Source organism: Centrocercus urophasianus, unplaced genomic scaffold (genome assembly GCF_019232065.1).
Source record: "Centrocercus urophasianus isolate 14NV4802_14NV808 unplaced genomic scaffold, USGS_Curo_1.0 seq_10, whole genome shotgun sequence".
In the NCBI taxonomy this organism is placed as follows: Eukaryota; Metazoa; Chordata; class Aves; order Galliformes; family Phasianidae; genus Centrocercus; species Centrocercus urophasianus.
Window position 1 is genome coordinate 29,523,807 of NW_024884142.1, and position 25,963 is coordinate 29,549,769.

General features: G+C 42.6%; 1 protein-coding gene across 2 annotated transcripts in view; it reads right to left on the reverse strand.

Annotated features, from left to right (window-relative positions):
• BACH2 (BTB domain and CNC homolog 2) overlaps positions 1-25,963 on the reverse strand; it is a 184,867-nt gene that overhangs the window by 122,498 nt on the left and 36,406 nt on the right. Inside the window, exon 2 of one of the 2 annotated variants that reach the window (XM_042816044.1) lies at positions 23,760-23,846. The exons of the other annotated variant lie outside the window; for it this stretch is intronic. The gene's annotated coding sequence lies outside the window, so the exon portion shown is untranslated. The remainder of the gene's footprint in view (positions 1-23,759; positions 23,847-25,963) is intronic. 2 annotated transcript variants of the gene reach the window in all.

Genomic DNA, 25,963 nt, shown 5'->3' on the forward strand with positions numbered 1-25,963 from the left:
CCTGCTCTGTGCTATGCAGCCTCACCTTCAGCACTGAGTGCACTTTGGGGCACCACAATATAAGGACATAAAATTATTAAATAGCATCCAAAGGATTTAGAGGGGAATACACATGAGGAGTGGCTGAGGTCCCTTGGTCTGCTCAGCCCAGAGCAGAGGAGTTAAGGGGTGGCCTCATGGTGGCTGCAGCTCCCCACAGGGAGCGGAGGGCAGCACTGAGCTCTGCTCTCTGTGATAGTGACAGGACACGAGGCAACAGCATGGAGCTATGTAAGGGGAAGGGCAAGTGGGGGTTACAAAAAGGTTCTTCACCAGGGGGTGGTTGGACCCTGAAACAGGCTCCCCAGAGCAATGGTCAAGGCCCCAAGCTGCCAAAGTTCAAGGAGTGTTTGGTCAACACTCAGACATAGGATTTGACTGGAGATGGTCTAATGATCCTCGTGATTCCCTTCCAAATTGGGATATTCTGTGACTCTACCTCCATAACCAAAATGAAGGGAGTAAGAACAAATATTTGAGAAGGAAAGCTGTGGCACTATCTACACTGAGGTTGTCATATTTGGCACAAGTCAGATTAGTGAATAGGATTGGAGAAGGGGTGGGGAGAGGGGAAAAGATAAAATCAGAGTTCAAGGTTAAAAGAGAGCCTTCTAGTTATAAAACAGAGACATAATAATATTACCTGAGGTATTCTGAAATTAGTGTCAGCCTTTTCATAGAACCAATCGCATCACAAAGGTTAGAAAAGATCTCAAAGATCATTCAGTCCAACTGCCAGTCCATCACCGATGTTTCCTTCTAAACCATGTTCCTCAATACAACATCTAAACATTTCTTGAGCACTCTAAACTTTTCATCTCATCAAATCAAGACAGAAGGCACAAAGATAGAAGACAGTGGAGAGTTAGGAGAACATAAAAACCAGAGATGACTGAAAGATATTCAGACAGTTTTTCACTAACACAGCTACAGACTGACCAGTAATAACCAGGGTATAGCTTTGCCTAAAAAAAAAAAAATAAACCATTCTCCTTTCACCTCTTCTTGGTCTAAAACAGACAAGTGATCCGGGTAGTGTTGAAATACTTTATACTCATTTCTTGTATAACCCTGCCCAACTTCTTCATGCCTTAGCTTATGCACATGTAGAAGTTGTGTGTATTGAAATAGGTGACTGTGAGATGGGTTTAACTACAATTTCATGAACAAAGTACTGCCTCATCTTAAACGCTATAAGAACTTACTTAATATTACCATTTGTGATTATTGGATCTATCCCACCTCCCTAGAAAATACAGCTATGTAGGAAAAGTATAAAAAGTGATCTCTGTTTCTGAAACTGAAACAGACTGGTGAATCCACTGATTCAAATCAAAACCTTAAGATGCCATAAGCAACCTCCCAGATTTTCCGAAACACAGATCATCACTTTATGGAATTAATTTCCATCGAGAAAGAGAGATTAGTAAGAAGATACATGGCACAGCTGATACCTGTCTGTGCTAGCTTCCAGTGAAGTCTCAAGGAAAGAGCATTCAGTGCCCTTTTTTTCTGATGAAGAGCAGGTGTTTGAATAAATCCAGGTGTGAGAAAAAAAATGCATAGCTTGTAGGTCTCAAATTACGAGAAGAGGAAGTTTAAGGAAAACTGAAATGACTATTTTGGATTCAAAAGAAGACAGTTAACTTCTGTCGCCTAAAGTAATTATAATACTGCTTCATTTGCTTTGATTATGAATTTTAATTTTTTGATACCTATCTTTCTTTGATTGGCCTCATAATGGTTAAACAATATATCTCTGCATGACTGTGCTGCAGTTTCATTTCTACATCTCAACATTAGTCCCCTGATAGATTATGTTTAATATTACCCGTATTTCCAGATAATTTAGGCTGTCATCAGAACGCTCCATAAAGATAAGGTCTGTTGTCAGCTTTTGATTTTACTGCTTGTGAAAAAGCGTGTGGACACTGAAGTGCAAGAAGTATCTGCCCACATGGGACTTGGCCCTACTCTCTGTTCATAAAAGCAATTGCATGAGATACTTCAGCTACTGCACTGTTGCAGCTTTGTTACCGTGCATTTCAGAACATGCACCATCAAGGCACTGAAGCTTGTGTCAGGATGGACAGAACTGAAGACTATGTGCCAAGTGCCCCACGCTGCATTAATGAGATGCAGTGACACAGTCCTGAGAAAAAGAGTTGCAGAACTGTGCAGACAGAACAAGAAAGATTTGGAGGATGAATGCCAACTGAAGATTTGCTTGAAGAACATTTTTGTTTCATTCTTCATTACCAGGTGAGCGACAGGCACGCATACTGATATAGATGAGCAAATGGGGGTTTTGTGGAAGACAGAGCACCAACGTTCATTCCCAGGCGGCTCAGTCTCACTTATGTGACACCCACATTTACCCTGCAGTTGTGACTGCGCCAGAAACTATTTTGTTGGAGTTTCTGCTGTCAGGATGCTGGTTAAATAGATCCAAAATCTCAATGGCATCTCCAGTCATCCCAAGTCTGCTGACAACAGATTAAAACTCAGGATCCTTCACACTAATGGAGAGCTTTACCAACAGCCTTAACCACTATTATCATCTGCTAAGGGAGCATTTTTAATTGCATCTTTTAAAATATGTATTAGTCTGATATTTAGCCAAATAATTACTTATTTCTTAGCAACTTCATGAAACAACAGCAGAAGACAAGAGATACAGGAACTGTCCATGTTTGCAAGTTACCTACAGGACCCTACTCTAAGAGACAGCATTACTGCATCAAGAAATATCACATCAAGGTTTCCAGTAGCTTTAACATTTCCCACTTCATTAAATAAAAAAGTGGGTGGAGAAAAGGAGGAAACTTTATTTCTGCTCCACTTATTTGATGAATGCAAGAAAATGTTTATATAAAAGATCATCTGACAAAATCTCTCTGAATCTTGCTGAAACGCACAAATAAAGCAAGATAACCCACATAGCCTAGAATTTGCTTCCATGTTTTAGGCGAACGATCTAAAACCAAAAGTTGCTGGATACCTTGGCTGAAAGCTTCCAAATAATTAACACCCACGAGCAAGTACACTTGCTGATAAAAAGCAGGTTTCAGAATCCAATGCATATCCATCTACAAAACCAAAGTCTTTCAACAAATTAACTCCATACAACAAGTTAGCTACAAGCCTCAGACTGGAAATGCCTCCCTCCCCCCTTCACTGAAATCATAGTCATAAATGCTCTAAAGGAGATTAGGGAGAGATGATTTTGCAAAGCACAAAGCATTGACCTAAATGTGATCCTGTTTAAGTAGGTGAAGGTTCTAAATTTGACTGAAAGGGCAATGTTCAGACCAGTGCTTTGTGTTTTTTAAGACTTGCACAAGCTTTTAAAGCTGTGCATTTCATTTAAAGGAGATTTTACAACCTCTAGAAACGTTTTCCACTCTTAGCCAATAGAAAAATGAAAGGCTTTGTGCTTCACCTGTTAGCACCGAAACAGCGACAGTAGCATGCAGGCCACTATCTCGTTCTTAGCACTTTGTTAGCACTGCTGTAGCACACAGAAGGGATGACTACTTCATTAAACAACACATTCTGTACACTTTTAGAATAGACAAGGAGACAGTAAAATATAGGCCAGCTGCACTTCTTATTTTCATCTGTGTAACACTGTTAAATCAATGGGATTTGCATAGATTAACTAAGGACAAAATTAGCCTATTTTATTAATGGCAAAACGACATTAAGATTATAACCCATCTCACACTCAACACTAATTACTTCCTAACTCGATGTATTAGAAGACTCTGCCTAACAGAGTCATGTCAGATGAAAATAAAATAGTTTTCTTTTTTTCCCCTCTTGCAGACATGATACATTTTAAAACTGAAGAATTAATAATTCATTTTCTTTAAAAGAGCGAAAAAGGAGGAAAGGCTGCCATGCTGCCCAGGTAGAAAAATGGGACAGGTGAGATCTCCCAGCTCACTGAGCCTCAATCTATGCCATTGTGGCTGACCAGGCCATAATTCCAACCACATGAAGCTCCATTATAAACCAGTGATGTTGTAGGAGTTGTTTTTCCTACCTAACTGCTCCTGAGGTTTTCATACATGAGAGCACCTGTATTTTTAATGCTGCATGGAAACACTCAAACAAAATGCCACCGAGATTTTGAAAAGATATTTTAAAAAACCACACTGTGGTATTAGTTCTGCTAAACATTATACAAACTTGAATTTTAGTTTTACATTAGGCTCTGAAATGCTGAATTTCCCAGAAGGATGCGTCTCCAAATAATTAAAAAACTGTTTTGTTTTCTTCACGCTAATGCTCTGCATCCCCCCCACTCTGAGATACTTATGAAATAGCTGATCTGAGAGCAACTCACACCTGGATTTGGTTTTAAAGGGACACAACTATAACTGAGCTGAAGGATGCCTTGACTGATAGTGAGACATTGCCATTCACCATCACACTGGAAGGAGAGCCTTGGTATGGATTTCTTGAGGATGCCTACATTTCCATGGGATGTTAGCAGAGCCCTGCCTGCTGGATATTAAGACTGATGATGTCCATGGCATTTTTCATCCATAAGGCAGTTTGCTCTTGCCTCTTCATTTCAAGCTGCTTGTATCCATTGTTCCTTACGAGCTCTGTAAATGCTACACTGGTTTTACAGCCTCCATCCATGGGACTGCACCTCAATGGCACTGTGCACGTGCACTACACTTTCAGTACACTGAGACTGTTCAGAGTGAAATGCAGAAAATGCTAATGTATTACTAGACTCCTACAATATTTTTAAATAGCACCTCTGGTATATGAAACTATTTTACAAGCAAGTCAGTGTTCTGTGACACCAAGGATTTTTATTTTATCTTCTAAAGTTTAAATATCACAGAAAAGTGGGTGTTGATAGGATCTGCCTGCAGCACAAACAATATGTAGGAATTCAGACTAGAAGTGAAAAGTCTCTCCACAACAGTGAAATTGAGGCAAAACAACAGAAAAAAGACCATGATGTGCAACAGCCTAAAACTGTGCACAAGCAAGAGGAACAAAGATTTCGGAGTGCATTTGGACGTTCTCTTCCTTAGGTAGTATGCCAAAATTAATGTTTCTTCCCTTTTCCTCAACAGACTGTGGGATTGGGCCTGAAGACACACAGCCGAGCTGTGATCCTGGCAAAGCCCACAGGGTAAATAAGTTTGGGCACAAAGCACAACTGGGTGGGAGGCATTGAAGGGTCAGAGGCTGGCAGTTGAGCAGGCAGCGCTTGAACAATGCTCCAGCATGATGCCAAATGTACTCTGGAGATAAGTGCCACATAGCCAGAAATGTATTCACCTCCAGCTGAGATCCTTGTGTGTTTAAAAGGTTATGTACCTCCTATTTCCCAAGCAATTCCCAATGGAATCCCACTAGATTTCCCTCAAGGTACTAAAAAAAATAAACCTTAACCTCAATTAGTCAGTTAACATTTGGTGACTTCTGTTTTCATCCATGCAGCTAGTGTGGCATGAAGACATACAGGAGTGCTATCATACTCTTTCACAAGACAGAACACTTTTCATCACCAGCAAAGCATGTATGTATGTGTGCTTTGTAAAAGAAGTTGATTCTCAGAGCTAAAAAAAGAACACCAAGGAGACGCCAAGGCGTATCATTTGGGCATTTTCTTTTGTTTCAGCACTCAGTTGCAGGATCATCTGCCTGAGATACAATCAATAATCAAAATGATCCCTAGCCAGATGACAAATCTCTCTGCTTCTGTAGGTTTAAATGTCAAATTACCAGTGCCATTAGAATCCTGGTTTGCTTTTAACTTCAGATCAAAGCTAACACAGCTGCTAAGACAATGCTTTCTTCCCTCCACCTTCCCCCCTTCTCACTGCTCTGAAATCATCTGTCTTCAAGCCAGAAGTCTAAATGGAGTGTACAGTGAGTTCAAAACAGAGAGGGTTGATGGGAGTCTACTGCCAATTCCACTCTGCAGTCACAGCTTGCTCCCAGAGCTCCATTAGCTGCCTGCAATCAAGGGCGGCTGACTCAGTCCTGCTTGCTGTCCAGGTTTAATAGGTTCTGCTAGTTAATGAGCAATGGCTAGATTGCATTCCAAGACTTCACATCATTCACAAAGCAATTAAGTGTACACTTCTCGGTCTCCTCTTGCAGCCTGAGAGGAGTGCCTCATTCTACTGAAAGGATAAACGCAATCCTCAATTTTCGAAACAGAATAGCACAACACAGTGGGAAACTGTCAGAATATTCAGTTTCTTTAAGTATCAAGATGAATGCATCATTACTTCCATAAGCCTCTGAAGGGCTCCTTTACCTGTACACTTCTGGATTACACATTGCTCTCACTGGATGAAACCAAGAGCTGTAAGCCACTGGGAAGCATCTCAGTGAGTTGCTGACAAAGCAGGCTAGGGAGCCTTTGTATTACCGAAACAAAAGGTATTTAACATGAAAGCCAGTGCAAAGGCAGTGAGTGGTACTTTTCACAGGTACGCTTTTTACATGTTCCCAGTGATGTCTGCTGGGCACCTTGCAAAGGGTGAATCAATTAGCTATAAATTTGCAAAGCTCAGAAGCTAAGTGATTTGAGCATTCAGGAATCCCTCTTGAAATTGGGATCATGCTCTTTGAGAATGAAGCCCAAGGACAGAGGAGGGGAAAAAGCAAGCGTTTTCTTTTTCACTGGCATGCACCCATTCAAACTGCCCATCACCCTCCTATGCTCCTGCACTTCTTTGCTACTGTAAATCTACATACCATTACAGCTACAATGTAACTTTCAAAGGTTTGTGTCTTTTTTCAAGCTCTCTCTCCCCAGGCAAAATTCCTGCTGTTACAAGGTGGCAATTTTTTTCTGCCAATACAAAAGACTCTGGGTTGATTTACAGTTGGACAGAAGCTGGGTTCCCTCCAGGTTCCTCCGGGTTCTCCAAAGGACAACTGCTTCCATGCGTGGGCTGCCTTTTCCATGCCATGCAGGGCATGGAACCCAGAGGTGCAAGGAGTTCTGCTGGCAAGGATGTGCCTTTTCTCTCTGGGAAGGGACTAAAGAAATGTGCTCCTTCCACCTTACACTGATCCTAAGAACCAGTAAGTGGATGGCAGCCATATGTGGAGAACAAGATGTGCTTCTTCTCTCCTCACCCTGTGTATATCATTCATGTATGAGGTTTACAAGAGCTTGGATTCGCTAAGTAAAGAGAAACTATACCTAAACTGTAGATCATACTATTATAGTATAGATATTTAAACTAGATCTAAACGATCAATTAGTTTAAGAAAAAATACTCCTTGTTTGTCAAAGAAATTCACTGCTAAAAATGACTAACACAATAGCATACACTGGTCTTTTTTCTTTAAGTGCAAATCCTATGGAAAGGAAGCACAGTGGTAGGGTTATACTGCTGGTTTTTTTTCTATTATCCTCTATTTCCTTAGCACATGCCAGTCAAAACTATAAAGTACTTGTGGGAGAAATGCACAAGGCATAGTTTCACATTCCAGCAGATCTATTTTCATGTGCTACATAGAAGCCAAGCGACCACCCAGAAAAAGTAAGGCCGACACAACTTGGCCCACCAGTGTTGCAATTGCATGCTAGCAGCCCCTTCTCTACCAGCACCTTGCCCTGCATTTGCTACAAGACATAACCAAACCTCACAGCTGGCCCAGTCTGTGTCTCATCACTTCCAAACCTGCCAGTGAGCTTCACAGGCTCAAACAATGCGGATAAGCAGCACTGAGATTTCTTCACAAGAAGCAATACCAAGTTCAGCCAGAGTGCTAAAACAGGATGAACAGCCTCTTCATGAGAAGGAAAAAAAGGGCAAGAGGCGATATTAATGCAGGAATATTCTGCAATATGAACAGCTCTTTAACTTTCAGACCCTTTCAGTCTCTGTCCCTTTGCCATCTGTCACCCCAGTCATTCTGAGGAAAGGAAAGAAAGGGTGAGTAATCCCTGTGCTTGGGAAAAGATATGGTTTTCTTTTTCCTCTCCTTAGAGCCCGTGACCATCTTATTTTTTCTTCACTTGTTGATCACAGAAAGATTTGGTAACTGCTTTGGAGTCAGTAAGATGAAATCAGTCCCCTGGAGGCCAAGCCAGTTGAGAAACATTGCTGGTGGGAGCAAAAAGATGTAGGCAAGACTTGTCCTTACCAAAGCAGAAGGCATTTCTTTTTATTTAACTGGGCATAGGGCAAGAAGTTTTGGCCAAGTATTTACTGATCAGACTGAAGTGCTTGTAGTGACAGAAGAAGGTGAAATATGTGCAAGGGTACAGTAACCCTTGCCTTGGAAGGGGAGTAGAATCATAGAATGGTTTGGGTTGGAAGGGACCTTTAAGATCATCTAGTTCCAACTTCTGTGCTATAGGCAGGGACACCTCCAGCTAGACCAGGTTGCTCACAGCCCTATCCAGCCTAGTCTTCAACATCTCCAGGAAAGGGGCATTCACAACCTCACTAGGCAACCTGTTCCAGTGTCTCACCTCCCTCACAGTAAAGAATTTCTTCCTAATATCTTGTCTAAATCTATCCACTTCCAGTTTAAAGCCATTTCCCCTCATTCTGTTGCTACATGCCCTTACAAAGAGTCCCTCCCAAGCTTTCCTGCAGGCTCCCTTCAGGTATTGGAAGGCTGCTATAAGGTCCCTCTGGAGTCTTCTCTTCAACAGGCTGAAGAGCTCCAACTCCCTCAGCCTGTCCCTGTAGGAGAGGTGCTTGAGCCCTCTGATCATCTCTGTTGCCCTCCTTTGGGCCTGTTCCAACAGCTTGATGTAAAGTAGGGGAACTTGTGTTTAGTTGTTGGAGTGAGATAGCGCAGAAAGTCTGTGGTACATGATGTAGGAACGTTGATTAATAAAAGGGATTTTCTGTGGGGTTTGAGGGGAGAAAAGAGAAGCAAGGTTCTCACAACTTTCACCAGACAATACCTTTTCTGCATCTGCTGGTCATTGCTTTCTTCCAGTCCAAGACCACAAGGAAGTAACCAACCGCTAATAAGGATTTTACTTGGCAAGGACTTGTTGCAAGGAGCAAGGAGCGCTAACTGCACAGGTCTGTCGCTGCAGCAGCCCCCAGCTCTCATCTCCAACAGACGCTGCCATCTTCCAGCCCATAGTGGGGCAAAAATGTGGTCAAGCCTTCTGTCATTGATGGCATTGCCTGAAGTGATGGCAGAGGCTTGTTGTGTGTGTGGCAGAGAGCAAGAAAGCCAAATAAAGAAAAACTGGACCGTTTGCCAGAGCTGTCAGGCAACAGTTAATGGGGAGAAATCTACGATTCTGTTCATATTCTTTCACCGCAAGCAGGTGTTGGAAGCCCAGGCTGGGAGGGGCATGCAGATAAAAAAAGAAAGAGGAACCACATTTTCTTTTTTTAAACATGTGTGATGTATTCAGATGAATCTTTCTTATCAACAGCCCCTTTTCCTGGAATCAGTGCTAATGCCCAGGCGTTACCCTTGGGCTCTCTGATAAACAAGCAGTGCGCCTCAAATGTTTTGGTTATAATACACACTTTTGGTGAAGGATGACATGATTTTGATGGGAGTTTGGGGGGGAAATCGAGCCATTTGAAACAGACATGATTAAAATCTCCACGCTTTTTTCAAATTCAGATTCATTCTGTGGTTGCTTCTTTTTCTGTTTGCTTTGTTTTAATTTTCATACTATAGCAGTCATGTGCTGCTATTTACCACCTACGAAGGGAAGAACTCTGTTGCAATCCCCCTCATTCTTTTCTTGGTCACCGTGCACACAACAGTGTGGATGATTTTCACACCTATGGATTTTGCACGGAAAAAGGCCATGACCCCCCAGTTCCCCTGACCCACTGCTCCTCCCTGGCCAGCACAGCAGCCACCTCATTTTGGCCATCCTCCCACAGTCTTTGCTGCTGAATGCTGGGGTCAGTGGGTGTCACCAGCTGACATGATTGGTACCGCCAACATGACACTGCTGCTCTAAAGGAAACAGGCAGAGGGTAGGAGATAGAAAACAACAACAGAACCTGCAGCCATTTTAGGCAGAAGGAATCAGGCTCAAAGAGACATGAGTAACCTCATGTTTTCCAATTAAAAGGAAGTTCCTTGCATCACAGCAGACGTATGCGGCATTTAAATGCGCTCCCATGCTCTTAACATCAGGGCATCTCTGCCTGCCCCAACACAGATCCTGGCAGAGTGCTCCAGATCTCTCAGATCAAAGGCAAAGATTAGGGAGGGGGAATATCAAAATGGTTTAAAAGAAAAAAAAAAAAGTATCACAAGAGATAACGCCTGACCTGTGATTCAGCAGATTTGAATGCTCAGAAGTACAGCAATCTGTGCACTACTGAAAGACAGCAGCAGTCCATTACATGTATTGATTTGCAGCACTTTGTCAGCACTAATGATGTTACCTCATTAAAAGAGATAAATGCCCTACTGTTCTACCAAAAGCATCTGCTCCTTCCTCTTTCTCGACTGTTCTCCAGCAGGGCCCTCAGCAGCAGCATATTGAAATCAAATGCAAAATTTGCTTAGAACAGCTTGCTAGCATAGCTTTCTTTTGTTGGTGGTGCTTTTTTTTCTTTATTATTACTTTTAAAAAAAAGAAAGTTAGTCCATGTTTCTTATCAGGTATTTCTTCTTATGACATAGAGCAGGTGCTTCAAAGGCAAACATAGCCTAGCATTGGCTCCACAGTTAGGGAAGTGTGACTGAGCAACAGCTGTGTTCCATCTTAACAACACTCCTGCTGACAAAGAATTCCTCAAAAACTAATATCTATGTCCACAAATCTGCTTATTACTGGACAAAGCAATACAGGTTGCAAATTCGATCAACACAGGTGAAGAGACAGGCAAGGTGGTGATAATTGATTCTGTTAACACCCAGCAATATGTTTCCACACACAGTGCACTAGTTTTGTTTCAACAGATTCCTAGTTACATGAAAAGGTAGCAGTTTACCATAATGAATGTTTTATGCATAATTCCTTTGTGTATAGAGTCTCCAAAGTACACATTATTGAAGTCTATTAAACTCTCTATTTAGCAGAATTACCAACGTGTCTTTTGGGAAATTATTACAATGAAGCTGTACTTAAATTTATTTAAATTTCAGTTGTTTAACAATATTTTCTCAATTACCAATCCAGGTGTCTACTTTAAAGTGCAGTCAGACTTCCTCCAGAGCAGCCTAAGCCCTCCTACAAGCTCTTTATGGAAATTCATTTTAAAATGACTGTTTTAATCTGTTTTTCATAACTAGCATCAGACAGCTACTGCTTTTGCACAATAGGAATTCTCCCTGACCTTCTTCGCCAAGTATAACACCCCACACTTAAACCTGGTTACAGAAACAACTAAATATTTGCACACATTTTTATTTCAATGTATTACTATCTGAAATATAACAAATTTTTTAAGGCAAATGGCTTTTGTGTGAAAAAAGACCTGTCCTTGGGTGGGACCATATTGCTTCACTGCCGTTCAAGCTCAGTATAGACCCAGATCCCTATTCCACTTCAGTCACTGAGCTCTGAATTGCATGTAAAGCAAAGACAGAACAGCTACTAACTTTTGTTTATGTCCCTCAAATCATTTCCCCTTGAAATACACAAACTACAGCTACTCTCTAAATGTGCTGTTTTGCATGATAGAGAGTCTTAACCTTCATCCTAAAGTTTTCAATCTGCACCTACTTCTCCTGTGATAGGGACAGGTATTTTTCCAAAGGGAAGATTCTTAAGTTTCTCAAGGGAGAGGAAACAAACTTAACTGTGCTAAAAGTTATAGGATTGAGCTCGTAGGGTGGGGTGGAGGAGACCTAGATCCCAGACTTTCAGGTTTCTTTCATGACCTTCAATAAATCACTATGTTCTAGCCTCCATTTCTCATCAACAAGAGGGTGGTATTTCATCCTCTTTTAGATGCCCAGAGGTGCTCAGGTTCTATCTATGGGGCAGTCAAGCTTTCCAGCAAAGACAACCAAGCAAGCTCCTACACAGATGTCCTGTCCTCGCCACTACATCACACTGACAGTTTTATAACTGCAACACCAGTTCAATTTTCAGAAAACTTCAACTGCAAAAACAACACTAATATATCCAAAGAATGCAAGCAAAAATTTTATTAAAAAAATGGGCACAAACACAGAAAATAAGTAATGAAGAATTGTTGCTTAACAGTATTACCCATCAAAGGAATATGCAGAATTTAGGCCATCATATGACTAAATGTTTTGCTTTGCCAGAATTCAGTTCATGGACAATTACAGATAAATAGCTAAAGTAATCCTTGGAAGCTGGTTCACATAGTACAAGATTCTCTCACAAGTATGAGTCAAATATGTTTCGACTCTTTCGGCTCTAGGGCAAATTCAATGCCCTCTGGCAGGTCTACACAATAAAGCTGTTTCCATCATGACCAGAAGTCCTCCACTCCAGAGAACAATCCTTGGAAAAAAACACAGCAAATGGCTAGACTGATTTTAGCCATACACTAATTCCCTATAAATCAATAGACAAAACTGTTTCATTTCTGCAGTTACAAATCCTGAGCCAAACCTTCTTTTCTCTTTCACAAATGCAACTTTGTTGACCTTGCTAGAGTTACATGAATCGAAGCAGATATGTCTTCGTGTGCAATGAGAGGCTAAATCTCTCATAAATAAGAAAGGAAACAATCTGTTCACCTTAACTGAAGTGAGATGAGGAGCATCTCTTTCACCTTTAAAAAAGAGAGATGGAAGAACAGTACTAATCTCACTTCTTTAGTTTGCCTCTCCATTAGGAAAGACTCATGTAGTCTTAGAAAACAGATGTTCTTCAGACTTCTATTGTTACTTTACCTCACTACAGATCTCAAGCCCCAGAGTGTCAGATGCTGAAATATTAGATATCAAGCACCTATTTTACTATCCATTAAAGAAGTACCTCTTCTGTCTTGTTTGATGGGTTTATAGGTCCCCCAGGTCCCTACAGGCTTGGGGCAGAATGGCTGGAAGACTGCGTAGAGGAAATGGACCTGGGGGTATTGGTTGACGCTCAGCTGAACACAAGCCAGCAGTGTGCACAGGTGGCCAAGAAGGCCAATGGCATCCTGGCTTGCATCAGGAATAGTGTTGTCAGCAGGAACAGAGAAGTGACTGTCCCCCTGTACTAAGCACTGGTGAGGCCGCACCTTAAGCACTGTTTTGGGCCCCTCACTGCAAGAAAGACATTGAGGCCCTGGAGTGGATTCAAAGAAGGGCAACAAAGCTGGTGAGGGGTCTGGGGAGACCTCATTGCTCTCTCTATCTACCTGAAGGGAAGTTGCAGTGAGCTGGGGGTTGGCCTCTTCTCTTGTGTAACTACTGACAGAACTAGAGGGAATGGCTTCAAGTTGTGCCAGGGGAGATTTAGGCTGGACGTCAGGAAATACTACTTTTCTGAAAGAGTGGTCAGGCACTGGAATGGGCTGCCCAGGGAGGTGGTGGAGTCACCGATCCTGGAGGTGTGCAAGGAACGTTTGGATGTTGTGTTGAGAGACATGGTTTAGTGAGAACTATCGGTGATAGGTGGATGGTTGGACTGGGTGATCTTGAAGGTCTTTTTCAACCTTGGTGATTCTGTGATTCTGTGATTCTTTCAAAGGGGCAGCTCTACTACAGCCCAAAGCAATCAGCCTCTTGCTCCCTTGCCTAACTCTACTTTCATGAGCATGCAGTACTGCTGAGCTGCAGAAACACCATCCATGTTTTCAGTTAGGTGTTGGCTGGATTCACCCCATCAGGAAGTTCATGGTATGGCCTTATAGGCACCAACACTTCTGCAAGACAGAAGGAAGGGAGTCTGAGCAAAAGACACAGTGGGAAGACAAAGAGGATAAATGGCCACAGCCTTACCTGGGGCTGGGGCTGCCCTTCGGTCCCTGGTGCCTACCAGAAGACAATGTAGAAATATAAGACGCTATGTGCTGTGCTTCATATAACATGGGTATCACAGTAAGTGTCTAACATTCCACCTTTTTATGTCATCATGTCTATTACATTAGCTGACAGACAGACATTGAGTCTCCTTCTCTGGAGATGTTCAAGACCTGCCTGGATGCCTACCTGTGCGACCTGCTGTAGGGAACCTGCTTTGGCAGGGGGGTTGGACTCGATGATCTCTGGAGGTCCCTTCCAACCCCTACAATTCTGTGATTCTGTGATCACCAGACAGTACAATCTTGCTCAGATACTGGGTGCAGATGTGGTGAGGCCTTCTTTCATTATTGTGGCATGAGGACAAGCAGCTACCTCAGTCAAGCTGTCGTTTTGTCTCTCCTGCCACCTACTGTACCGAAAATCAAAATATGTGTCACCAGCTTGCATGCATCTCCTCTTCTGCTTGGAAATTACAGCATTACTTCATAAAATCATAGAATCATTTGAATTGGAAGGGACACTAAAGGTCATCCAGTCGAACTCAGCTGCAGTGAAAAGGGACACGCATAGCTAGATCAAGTCACTCAAAGTCTGGTCCAGCCTGCCCTTGGATGTCTCCAGGAATGGATCATCCACCACCTCTCTAGGCAAGCTGTTCCAGCACTTCACTGTCCTTATCATAAAAAGCTTTTTTTTTCTATCCAATCTCCCCTCTTTAAAGTTTGAAACCATTTCCCTTTGTCCTATCACAACAGACTTTGTAAAGAGTCTGTCCCCTACTTTCTTATGCCCCTTCATCCATGCCACCCCCATCCACCCTTTCAGATAATGAAAGGCTGCCATCAGGTCTCTCCAGAGCTTTCACAATGAACAGTCCCATTTCTTAACCTGTTCTCGTAGGGCAGGTGTTCCAACCCTTGGGTTATTTTTGCGTGCAGCATTTCGAATGGTACCTTAGTCACTAATGCTTCATGGTTAAAATCAGCATTAAATACAAAAACTTTTCCACGGTTTAAGGTATAAATTACTCTCCACCTTGACCCACAAAGAATTAATCACACATTTATCTTAATATTGTATTATAGTATTGTGGAACAGTCCACAATACTCTCATAAACCTCTGGCCGTTTATTTGCAGTTATTTCCAATTACAACAAAAGGGGCAAAACTCAGTAGAAAAAATGTCTTCCTTTTGGGTGTGAAGCTGTCAGCCTGTGGTCAGTCAAAACTGTTGGCCATACACTTGAACTGTGTCACCAAACTAGCATCACTTAAGAACGGATCAAAGATGAAAAAGCCTGCTTTAGACTGTGATTTATGCTGCCCTTTTAACCTCTTGCTCTGTAAATTGCATCTGAGCAAGCGTGGCTGTGCCATGAATACCTGCTGCAGCTCTGTGTGACCTGTGTGAGATGTGGCCCTTCAAGCTCTACAATCATGGCCTACAGAGGGACTTCAAAGTCCCACTGATACTTGTACCCAAGTGATGCATCCAAGAGAAAAAAAAGAGCAAAACCATCTGGATTCTGACAACAATCCCGATTGTGAAGCCAGATATCAATGTGGACTACGCAGAGAAAGGCAGCAATAAGGTTGAGCTGGTCCAGCACAATTCAAGCATTCTGCAGGAGCTTCAAAGCCATTCATGGCAGGATGTCGAAACAATAAGCAATCAACCCAAAACCAAGCAGAGAGATAGCCCTTGTTAATTATTTATGTCATCCTGCCAGAAGGCGATGGTGTGACAATTTCGCTTTTTAGCACTTCATTATTAATTTTGAGAAAGTACTCAAAGAGAAAACAAGAAGCTGAAATTGATAAAATATTCTCACCATTTCTCAGTAATAAGCAAACGTACAAGTGCTGCTTTTTTGTTTCCCAAATATGATGCTCCCTTTTACTAAATCAACAGGCAACAGCTTGGAGCTATGTGACAGCAGATATCTTTGATAAAAGGAGGATTTTGATGAAGTAGAAAGACATTCGATATTTGCACGATCAAGTAAGCTATCAAATTCATTTACTTATGTTGTGACTACGGTAATTAAGAGGTAGTAAATGTGGAACTGAGCACCAGTTAAAATGCATTTTAAACCTGATTTTTACACTGGTTGCAATAAGGAGATCTTCTGCTAGCAGGATTCTTTAGGGTCTTTTCATGCTGTAATTAGAGAAGCGGATACAGAAGATAAATCGCCCTGCTCAGGCAAACAGCCCTGCTTTTGCAAGAGGAGTACTAACATAATAGAGGGCCTTTCATCTTAGCACTTAGAATTCAATCAACTGAGAAAACACATTCATATAATTCCACTCACCTACAGATAAACATCTCTGAAAAATGAGGACATTTCTATTTCTTAAACCAACCTGACAGGGCTGTGACTAAAAATATTTGTGTAACACACACGCTGCAGTATGGACACAGGAAAAACATCAAAAAGAGTAACCAGAGGATATAACACCAGCTATTTAGCCACCAAAACGCCTCAGGAGCAGTGATGCATCCATTTAATGCCAAATATGGCCCACAAATATCTATCATACATGAATAAATGTATTAGGGAATAATAGCATGTTCCCATTAATTACGCAAAGGCTGTGAACAAGCAAGAGGTCTGCAACTTAGGTAAAAAGGGACCTTTTTACAGTGTATGATCAGGAACAGGATTTGCTGACGTCAATTTAATTTATAACAGGATCAAAATTAAAAAACAAACAAACAAACAAACAAGAAAAGATCGTGTTAGAAGTTAGAAATGCTACAGAAACTGTTCATTAAAAATAAAAGCTAATGGAGTGAACAGAGTCCTAAAACAACTTAGTTCTTTTAACATTAACTTGAAAAAGCTGCTACTACAGCAGCAATATCAGATGATGCTGATACACCTTTGCCAGAAACCCCTAAGCAATTCTTAAGTATCTCTGAGGATGCTAAAAGGGAATAAAGAAGTCAATTTTATACATCCTGTGCTGTCTGTTAGGAATGATATATCATTAAACCATCAGGCAAAGTTTAATCTCTGAAAAGACTTTTACCTCTGCTGTGTTCAACTGAGTGGAAAGGAAAGAAATTTAAGCTTGGTTGGCCTATGCCCGACAGAGGCTTTGTAGCAGAAGCTTGCTGAAGTTTGCTGATGAGTGGGTGATAAGCTGCTCCCCAAGTTTTGCTTGCTTTGAGAATAGAGAGCAGGCTGGGCGATTTTCAAAGCAGATTCCCCAAGCAAGCTGTTCAGAGAAGCCACCATCCAGAAGGCTCAACAGGAGGAAAAGGAAGCAGGAAAATCACAGCTAATGGGATTTGGCCACAACTAGAAAAAGCTAAGTTTCGGAATACATTATGAACAGTCTTGCACTTCTGCATTGCACCAGTTCACTGGTGGATGAGAAAAATCTATGTACACTTAATGCCTTAAAAAGCTCCGTGTAAATTTAGATTAATAAATGTTTAGAACAAACCTCGCTTCATCTCTGGGCTGCCCTGTGGATGCATGCATTAAGTAGAGGAAATTGCCACCAATACACCAAGGTTTCCATGACTTTCTGTAGGGAGAACAAGTCAGTCTAGAGATTTATGTAAGATAAATGCACACTTGTAAATGCCATAAACGAATACTTTGAGATATAAGGAGGCCACTGCCCCACTCTTCTTAGAAATCAGCTCTCAGCCCACTGATCCCTCTGCAGAGGATTTGAAGTTTGATCAAGTTTTCTGTGGGAGGGAATTGCTATTCAATCCTTCCTTAGGGCATAATTGGAGCTCAAAGTACAGGGTTACCTTGCTTGCAAGACTCTCCTTGGCACAACTTCAGATTGGGGAAGACTGTACAATTATGGCACAGAATAAGATCTTTGGAAGGAAATGAAGATCTTTCAAGCCTGAAGGAAAGAAAAACAGCCTTTCCTGCTGAAATAACAGCAAGTGCTTTGGTGTGCCTCAGTGGTGTGAATTCCAGGAACCAGCTATGAGTTGCATCTCTTTTTTACGAGCAACTAGGTCAAACCTCAGAGCAGAACCCACAATTCTGCTGCTTTGGGTTACGAGGCACCAAGGATCTCCTGCTCTGCTTCTGACCTGGATGGCCATGGTGACAACCACTGCTCATCACAGTTAGAATTCAGCTCTGTAAATGGGGAACAAGTCTGTCTCTTAGAGAAAATTGAGCAGTTATAGCTCTCAGCTCTGGAGACATTCTATATTCAACTCTTCTGAGGAAATAATGTAGAATCCCAGTGTGGAAATAACATGAGCTAAAGAAGAGACAATCTAATGCAAATAGTTCAGATGGGAGGCCAACAGTGCAGGTCTAGAACAGTATACAGAGATACCACAACACCTTTAAGACTTAACACACATCTGCCAAGGAATTGCCCTTCTCAAATGCTAGCACTGTGAGCTCAGTGCTGAGAAGAGAGCAGCTGGTTGCAATGCAAGAATCATTACTCAAGAAGATACCCTCTACCTGGTGTATACTGTGGAAACTGAAGCCAAGTGCAAGACATGACATAACACGTAAGCGCTTCCTTGGATCCCAAAGGAGGCAGCGCCACGGTATGTGCAGCAAGGGAAGGTGCCAGCAACGAAGAAATTCCTGGTCTATTCGTGAGATACAGGAAGAGGTAGTATGGCCAGAAGAATGGAAGTGATATGAGAAGTGAGATAAAAGAAGTATGAGGTTGATAGCATCTTACAGACAACACAATTTTTAGACAAAGGAGGGGAAGTTGAGCAGCTGTGAAAGAGAGAGAAGGAAGAGTAAGGCTGATTTTCCTGATAGTCAGGTCACAAACAGTTCCCAAAACCTGTCTAGTCTGGCTGGATGTCTGATATAAAGAAGCAGAAAACAATGAATGTGGCAACTTAAGGGGAGAGAAAGGTGTAGGGTGTAGGGTATTAAGTAAAATTACAAGTCTTCCAAGTGCAATAAACAGTGATGAAGCTATGGACCCGAAAAGTTAATAGAGGAATTACACAGAAGTTGTTCACTCAGACAAAATCTTAAAAAAAAAAAAAAAAAAATTTGGCTCCTCACAAACTTCTTTTCTGGTGGAAATCCCACAGTCAGTGATGGGAGGTCGACTTTATAAAGTGAGATTTTAACATGAATTGCAGCTCTGTGTAAACTATGAGAAATGTTGCTCACAGCAAGAGAAAATGCAGGATAACGAGATATTTGGGGATGTGGGGAGAAAGAACATTACAGCAACTATGCAAAAAGAATAAATAGCAACACCGTCTTTCTCTGTAACTTCTTGGAGAATCTCAGTGCAACCTACAGTAGTGATTTCTAGTTACGTGGTCACCCTTTAACACACAGCCCTGGTCTCCAGTTTGGCCTCTTTACACTCTCGTCCCTTGCTGCTTCTCACTCCTCACTCCAGAACCTCAGCTGTGAGCTGACGGGCAAGGACCCTGCCGTGAGTTTGTGCAGTGGCCAATGTGGGACCCAGCCGGGACTCGGGGTGCTGCCAAGTGCTCCTTCTCCACAATTAACGAGGGGGGCTGATAAAGAGATGGGGGACAAAGGCTTTCCTCCTAGTGAGAAAACTCTTAAGCAGAAAGCTGGTCTAGCTGAGAAGTCTTTCTCCATGCCAAACATGCTCAATAGCACAGCGCGGCGCAGTGAGCAAGCCATGAAATCCAGTGGCCTTTCAGATGAAAGCATGACAAAAAAAGAAGCGGGAGAAGAAAAAAGGAAGACAAGGCCAAGCAGAGTGGGGCAGGCTGCAAGCAAACACTCCCCTCCCAGAACGACAGAACTTTGACTGGACACTGCCCTGTGGAGCCTGCAGAAGATGCTGTTTTTTTGTGAGAGAGTCAAGTTAAAATGCAAACCTGCATTCGCACGTACATGAGTTCCTTAAGTACAGCAAAGAATTAAAGAAAATACTTTGCATTGAACTTGCTTTATTGTGTATGCGCTCCACTAACTTCCAATTGCAGTTTCTGCTCCAGCTCTCAGTCATCATCAGGATGACACACTGACATTCAATATTGCCATGTTAGAAAATCTAGAGTAACTGGAAATCATATTAAGAATATTTAAATACAGTCCATGTCTATTTAAGGTTTGAATACATATCATTACAAAACGGCAAAATTAACCCAATCTAATTCTCTCGGGGATGCACGAAGATCTAAACAACCCCAAGCTGGATGTTCTCCTTTACCACCCACTCAAATAAACAAAACAATCCCAAACACGCCAGGGTTAGTTTAGGCTGCAAATGGTAACACAATCAGCCTTCAATCCCCATGCCCAAACGCAGTTCACTCCCCACTGTGGCGCAGATTGTTCCACAAGGAAAGCATGGCCCCACTGTGGCCCCGCTGTGGCCAGCAGCTTGCTCATCATGGGCACTACATTGTTCCTTCCCAGCACCCCAAACCATCCCCAGTGGGCACACAACATTGCTGTTACGGGACTCGCTGGCCCTGGCAAAGCCATTCCTGCAGTACTGGGGCGAGCTGCTTTCCAGCAGCCCCGGCTAGGAGCTCCTCGCTCCTAGAAACCAGCACTGTCAACAGCATGCCCTTTGTTGTGTGCGTGCGCAGCTTGCTGGTTGTTTTGGGTCTCGGTTGTTCTATTTCGAGGAGAAATTTTAGTTTTAAATGAGTAATCTGTTTTCGAGTGATTTCTCCACGCTGGCTCCACCCTGCACTGTAAACTAGACATTACCTTATACAAGAATGAATCCGCTGCATTCCTCCGTCTCGCTGCCGCGCAGCACATTTCCTACCCTTGCAGCCCAACCAACAGCAGCACACGCTCCCCCACCCCTTCCCCCTGCGTTTTCTTTTTCTTTCCCTTTTTTTTTTTTTTTTTTTTTTTTTTCTTTCTTCACCGCCTCACTGTGTTTTTGTGTAAATGATCTCACATGACTCAACAAATCCATCTGCCTGGAGCAGGCCGAGTTTGGAGCCTTCCCAGGAGGGAGGAGAAGAATTGCTTTGTGGAAAGGACCTGGAGCTTTGCCCTTTCTCTGGCTCAAATTACCCGCCTGTCAGGCCTGACGGATTTGGCTAAAAATAAAAGGAAGCGGGCCGTGAAAAGGAGATGAATGAGCTCAGCAGTTCCTTAGATAACATGGGCCTGGTGTTGCCCAAAGCTCCCGGCGCAGGAACTTCAAATGCCGGGCATGTAAGCGCAGGGCCACAGACGAGGTGAACTTGGACGCTGTGGGGAGAAAAGCAAAACCTAACCGTACGCCGCTGGAAATAACTGGATTAAAGGCACGCACGCAGAACAGGAAAGCTGCCTGCTGTAGGTTTGGGGCTTGTAAAACCCCAGATTTACGGCACTTCCACGGTGAGTGGGGTCTAGAGGATGTGGTGGGGGACGCGTGGAGTCACGCGTGATGTCAGCCTCCCGGCTGCGCCAGCTCTGCGTGGAAAGTCATCAGCACCCATGTGTGCCCAGTGCTGCACTGAGTATTAAGCACTTAGTTTGGCAACGTAATGACACACTGTAGCAATCTGTAATGAGAGGCAGTCAGCAAAGCCCTGGCTCTGCGAGCTATTCCTCCTAACCATTAACCATATGTTTGGCTCCACCGTCACCCGAGTGAGCGGGTGTTCCAGCACACCATCTGGTTTCTATCCACACAGGCAACTGCAAAGCACATAGCATTTCCCCCCAGAGCTGAATGTTCCTCCCAGCATCCCCTCTCCTGCTGCCCTCCCTGCCCAGCCCCCTGCTCCCCATCTTCCTCCTTCACCTCTCACAGCATCAGCCTCTCTTCCCAACACGCCACCCTGCTACTGGCACTTGAAATGTCACCCTAAAAGCATGTCCAAAGATTGGGGATGCCACAGCATGCAGCCCCCTGTGCACCTAGAGCACATGCTGGGATCGCATTGCCCAGTGTCAAGTCTTGATGTGTTGTGCTACAAAATGGACATTGTCCTGACAGACCCTTGGGGCTGCTGCAGCAGCCATCGTGTCCGCTGGCACCACCTCTGTCCTGACATTGCACAAACACCATGAGACTCCACCAAGAGAAGGGTAATTAGCAAAGTACCCCAAATGGAGCTTTCTAAGCATGCCTGGTTTTGGTGCCCCTGCCCAAAACTAAAGAAAAGTAAAGAAGAAAGAGGAATGGAATGAGAGAGAACTGGAAGAAAACGAATGAAAATATTTACTTTCCCTGTGATAGCTAAACAAACCTTTTCTGAAACTATAAAAAAAGCTTTCAAGCATTATATTTTAGAGGACTTTGTACCATATGTTTACTTTATGATTCTATGAATTCTAAATACTATTTATGTTTTTTACAGCACTTCCATCCTTATGTTTATTTCTGGAGTCACCTATGGGAGATCAGCAGTAATTCTCCTCCCAGGTTGTTGGCCAATTTGAGATTAATCATGACCTAATGTAAGTATGCAGGGATGCAAGCAATACAATATTCAACAAATCCCACACTTGCTGCTTTAAGTAAGCTCATACTCCACAATGAGTCACACATACAGTGTTTATCCAAGTTACCAAGTCCATTACATTTGCAAACATATACACATCACAGCCGTAAGCACACAACTGTTTACACCAAGACACATTCCTATGGCTGGATATTGATTTTTTAATAAAATGTCATTATGCTGATGTTGATACAGCAACTATCTTTCCAGAGGATGCAATTTAACATTAAAAAGAAGCTGGCTGGAGGAAATACTAAATCCACACCCATTCACATACTATTTAAATATCCTTCTCGGGCATGAATACAGAAATGCAAAGCTGCAATTGCATTTTTTTTTTTTTCTGCCTAGCATCTAACAAAGAAAATGCAAAGGAATCTCCAGTTAGAAACAGCTCAGTCTAAGGCAACCAGCTCTGCTGATTTGCTCCTCAAAAAAATCTGTGCTGAAAAGCGAAAGTCTACACTGACAAGGATACATGCTCTTCTACTTTCTCATGCATGTGAGAATTAAGTGTGTGAAAAAGCCACTGTAAGCCATTATCCTGAAATCAAATAGACACGGGGAAAACCCTTATGTTCCAGAAAAGCCTGATGGCTTCACCAGGACTGCCTAAGAAATGTGAGGTCAGGATCTGGCTCCACTTAAAATGCACTGCAATTAGCACCCCAAATGTCCCCCTTCCAGCCATCTCTGCCTCTCAGTTAGGAAAATAATTAGAATGATTAAAAACATAAGAGATGCATTTTAGCTAACAACTCACATTTCTTAACAAGTAGGGTCTGAATATATTAAAGATGATATTTTAAAGGTAACTTTACCAACATACTGGTAGTATTCTTAAATACTGCACATTACAACTGCTACCATTCTGCAAGAAGAAATTGTCTTCATTCATACAAAACACCCAGAGTTAGTCTGCTACAGCAAAGACACAGGTAGGGGTATTTTAGCAGATAACAATCTGTTCTGAGCCAGAAATCTTTTAAAATGGAGAATTCAAGGAAAACAGTCACAGATTCAGCATTCCATAGTCTGAAGGGACAGCTAATCATTTGACCTTCTTCCCTAGGCCTGGAGTTTTCTTTGTACATTAATGAAGTTCTAAGAGGCTGAATTAAGCCTGACTCTTAGCCTAAAAATGATAACAACACACACACACACAAGAACAACTTCAGTTTTAACAGCCTGAGATAACGAAAAATGTCTCAGCCCCAGCAACAGTGTCCCATTCAGAAACTACCCTCGCTGCCAGAACTTACACTCTCTTGCTGGGTCTGAATTAATTTAGCAGCCAGCCACGGGCTCTTATTATACCTTGTCAACTCCCTCTGCCACTCAGCTCCCGACAAAGGGCCACTGTCAACCTGAAATCTAGACAATTTTAAAGCATAATAAAAGAGCAGCGTCACATTATTACCTGAATCCACCAAGTCCTCCTGCCAACAGTGATGTTTCTGCAATCACATTTTTCTGTTTTTAAAAACTTCTCTCTTGCCTCATCGCTCTGTGTGAAAATCAACACAAAAGAGAAAACTTATTAACTGGATGAGATTATCTATTATTTGTATTACAGCAGGTAGAATTCCCAGCTGATATTTTAGACTTTATTTTTTCCTACTGTCACGAAAATATTAAACAAGAAAAAGTCCTTTTGACAAAATTGCTTACTGACCAACCAGAGGAGACAGCAGCCTAACAGGGACAGCACCTAGCTTGCAGAGCTGTGCGAGAACTCAGCTCCCTGAGCCCAAGTCCTGCATCCACTCCCCCAGGGAAGGCAGCACAGGAACCAAAGCCCAGCAGGCGCTCAGTGCTACCAAAAGCAGGCACACAAGGGAAGAGGGAGTATCTTTCATGTTTCTTTCAGTTTCATTAGTAAATACACGCCACTAATAACCATAGTAGCAATGTAAAAATAATACTTGTAAAATTACATCAACAGTAAATTACTTAATCGCACAGTTTCCCTGAACTTGGCTCATACAACATTATTTAGGCGGTGATTTCGCTTAAAATTCTCAACAGGGTCTTTTTGTGCCTGTGCTCAGTTCTCACTTCACACATTACTTGTTTCACACTTCAGTGTCAAACTCTTCTGATGAACCGTAATGGACATCATATGAGAAACTTCCACACTTAAATAAGGAAGAAAAAAGCTAGTATGGTAGAAACCCAACTGAAGATACAGCTTCATAAAAAAACCACTAGCCTCTCTGAATTGCCTGAAGACACATCATAAGTGAAGAAAAATTAGGACTGGATATTCAGTAGTGAAAATGCCATTAAAGTCAATATTGCTTTCTCTGAAAGCAAACAAAACAAAAACATTCACACCAGAAGATGCAACTCAGCCACCTGCACATGATCCCTTGCTCACCTCCACATGGGCAAAGTACAGGCAATCCCACATCACAGGGAGATATGGCTGTGACACCCTTCCTGCCATACCAGTGCTCAGTTGTTCAGCACGCTCTGTCCATGGCCAACATGAGTGTCTGCCAGAGAGAGCTTTGTTGCAAGGTTTTGGTCACAACAGTCTGACTGACTCATTTCATAAAGAACAAAGTGCCTGAAAAAGCTCAACATGTTCTGGCAATCCAGAGATTTTCAACAGGGGACTTGCACTGAGAAGAACTGACTTTTCTATGGAATATGAACCTTGCTGTCCATGACAAAAACCTGCCTAAATCTGCTCAACTTGCAAGCTTTCAAAAAAAAAAAAAAAAAAAAAAACCCACAAAACTACTACTACTAATAATAAAAACATTAAAAATATTCTTTACCAAGCAAGCGTGAAAAGATTTGCAGCTTCCTGAGCAAGGACTTGTCTAACCCCATGCCCGTGCCAAGCAACAGCCCCAGCAGCATGGAGCCACCAACTGAATGCAGTGCAACCAAAGCTGGGCCAAGGGGAGAGCAGAAAATACACTAGAGCTAGAAACTTCACTGCACATCGATGGGAAATCAGAGGTCAGATGGGCAGAAAGCGACAAGCTGCACAAAGGGCTGCAGGTCGTGCAGTGGCTGTGAACCTTCTTGGAGTTGATACAATGCCAGTTGATGCCATTTACCATTTTTATTTGCTTCCTATATTTTTAATTCAGTGTAGCAAAGGTAGGCTGTAAGAAAGAACACTGACAAGGGGATGTGCCGGAAGAAGCACCGCAGACAGCAGCTGCACTCCCCCTAATGCATCCCCTGCCACATTCAGTGCACTGGACATATTTGAGCTGCACGCCAGTGCCACAGGAGGAAAGCACAGGAAAGCACCGACATTTGCTGGCAGTGAAGGTGCAGACACAATGTGGCTCCTCACTATTTCTACAGCCATTGGAGCAGGCCAGCTGAGCCCTGGAGGGTTGCCACAGGGTAGGGCACGCAAGTCTCTCAGTCCAGCTTTTCCCAAGCAGTCACTAATGGCAAGTTCTTACCTATCCTGAAACCCTGGCTTCTCTCAAGCAAAACGCATGAATGCTCACAGCAAATGCAAAAAGGAGCTGTATTTCCATTACATGAAATATTACGTGATACTGAGACATCTCCATGGCAAGGCTGTGATATCCTCACGATCCTTTGTCCTTAATTTTAGCTCTCTTCCTGTAAAAAAGTGGTAGCGCTTCC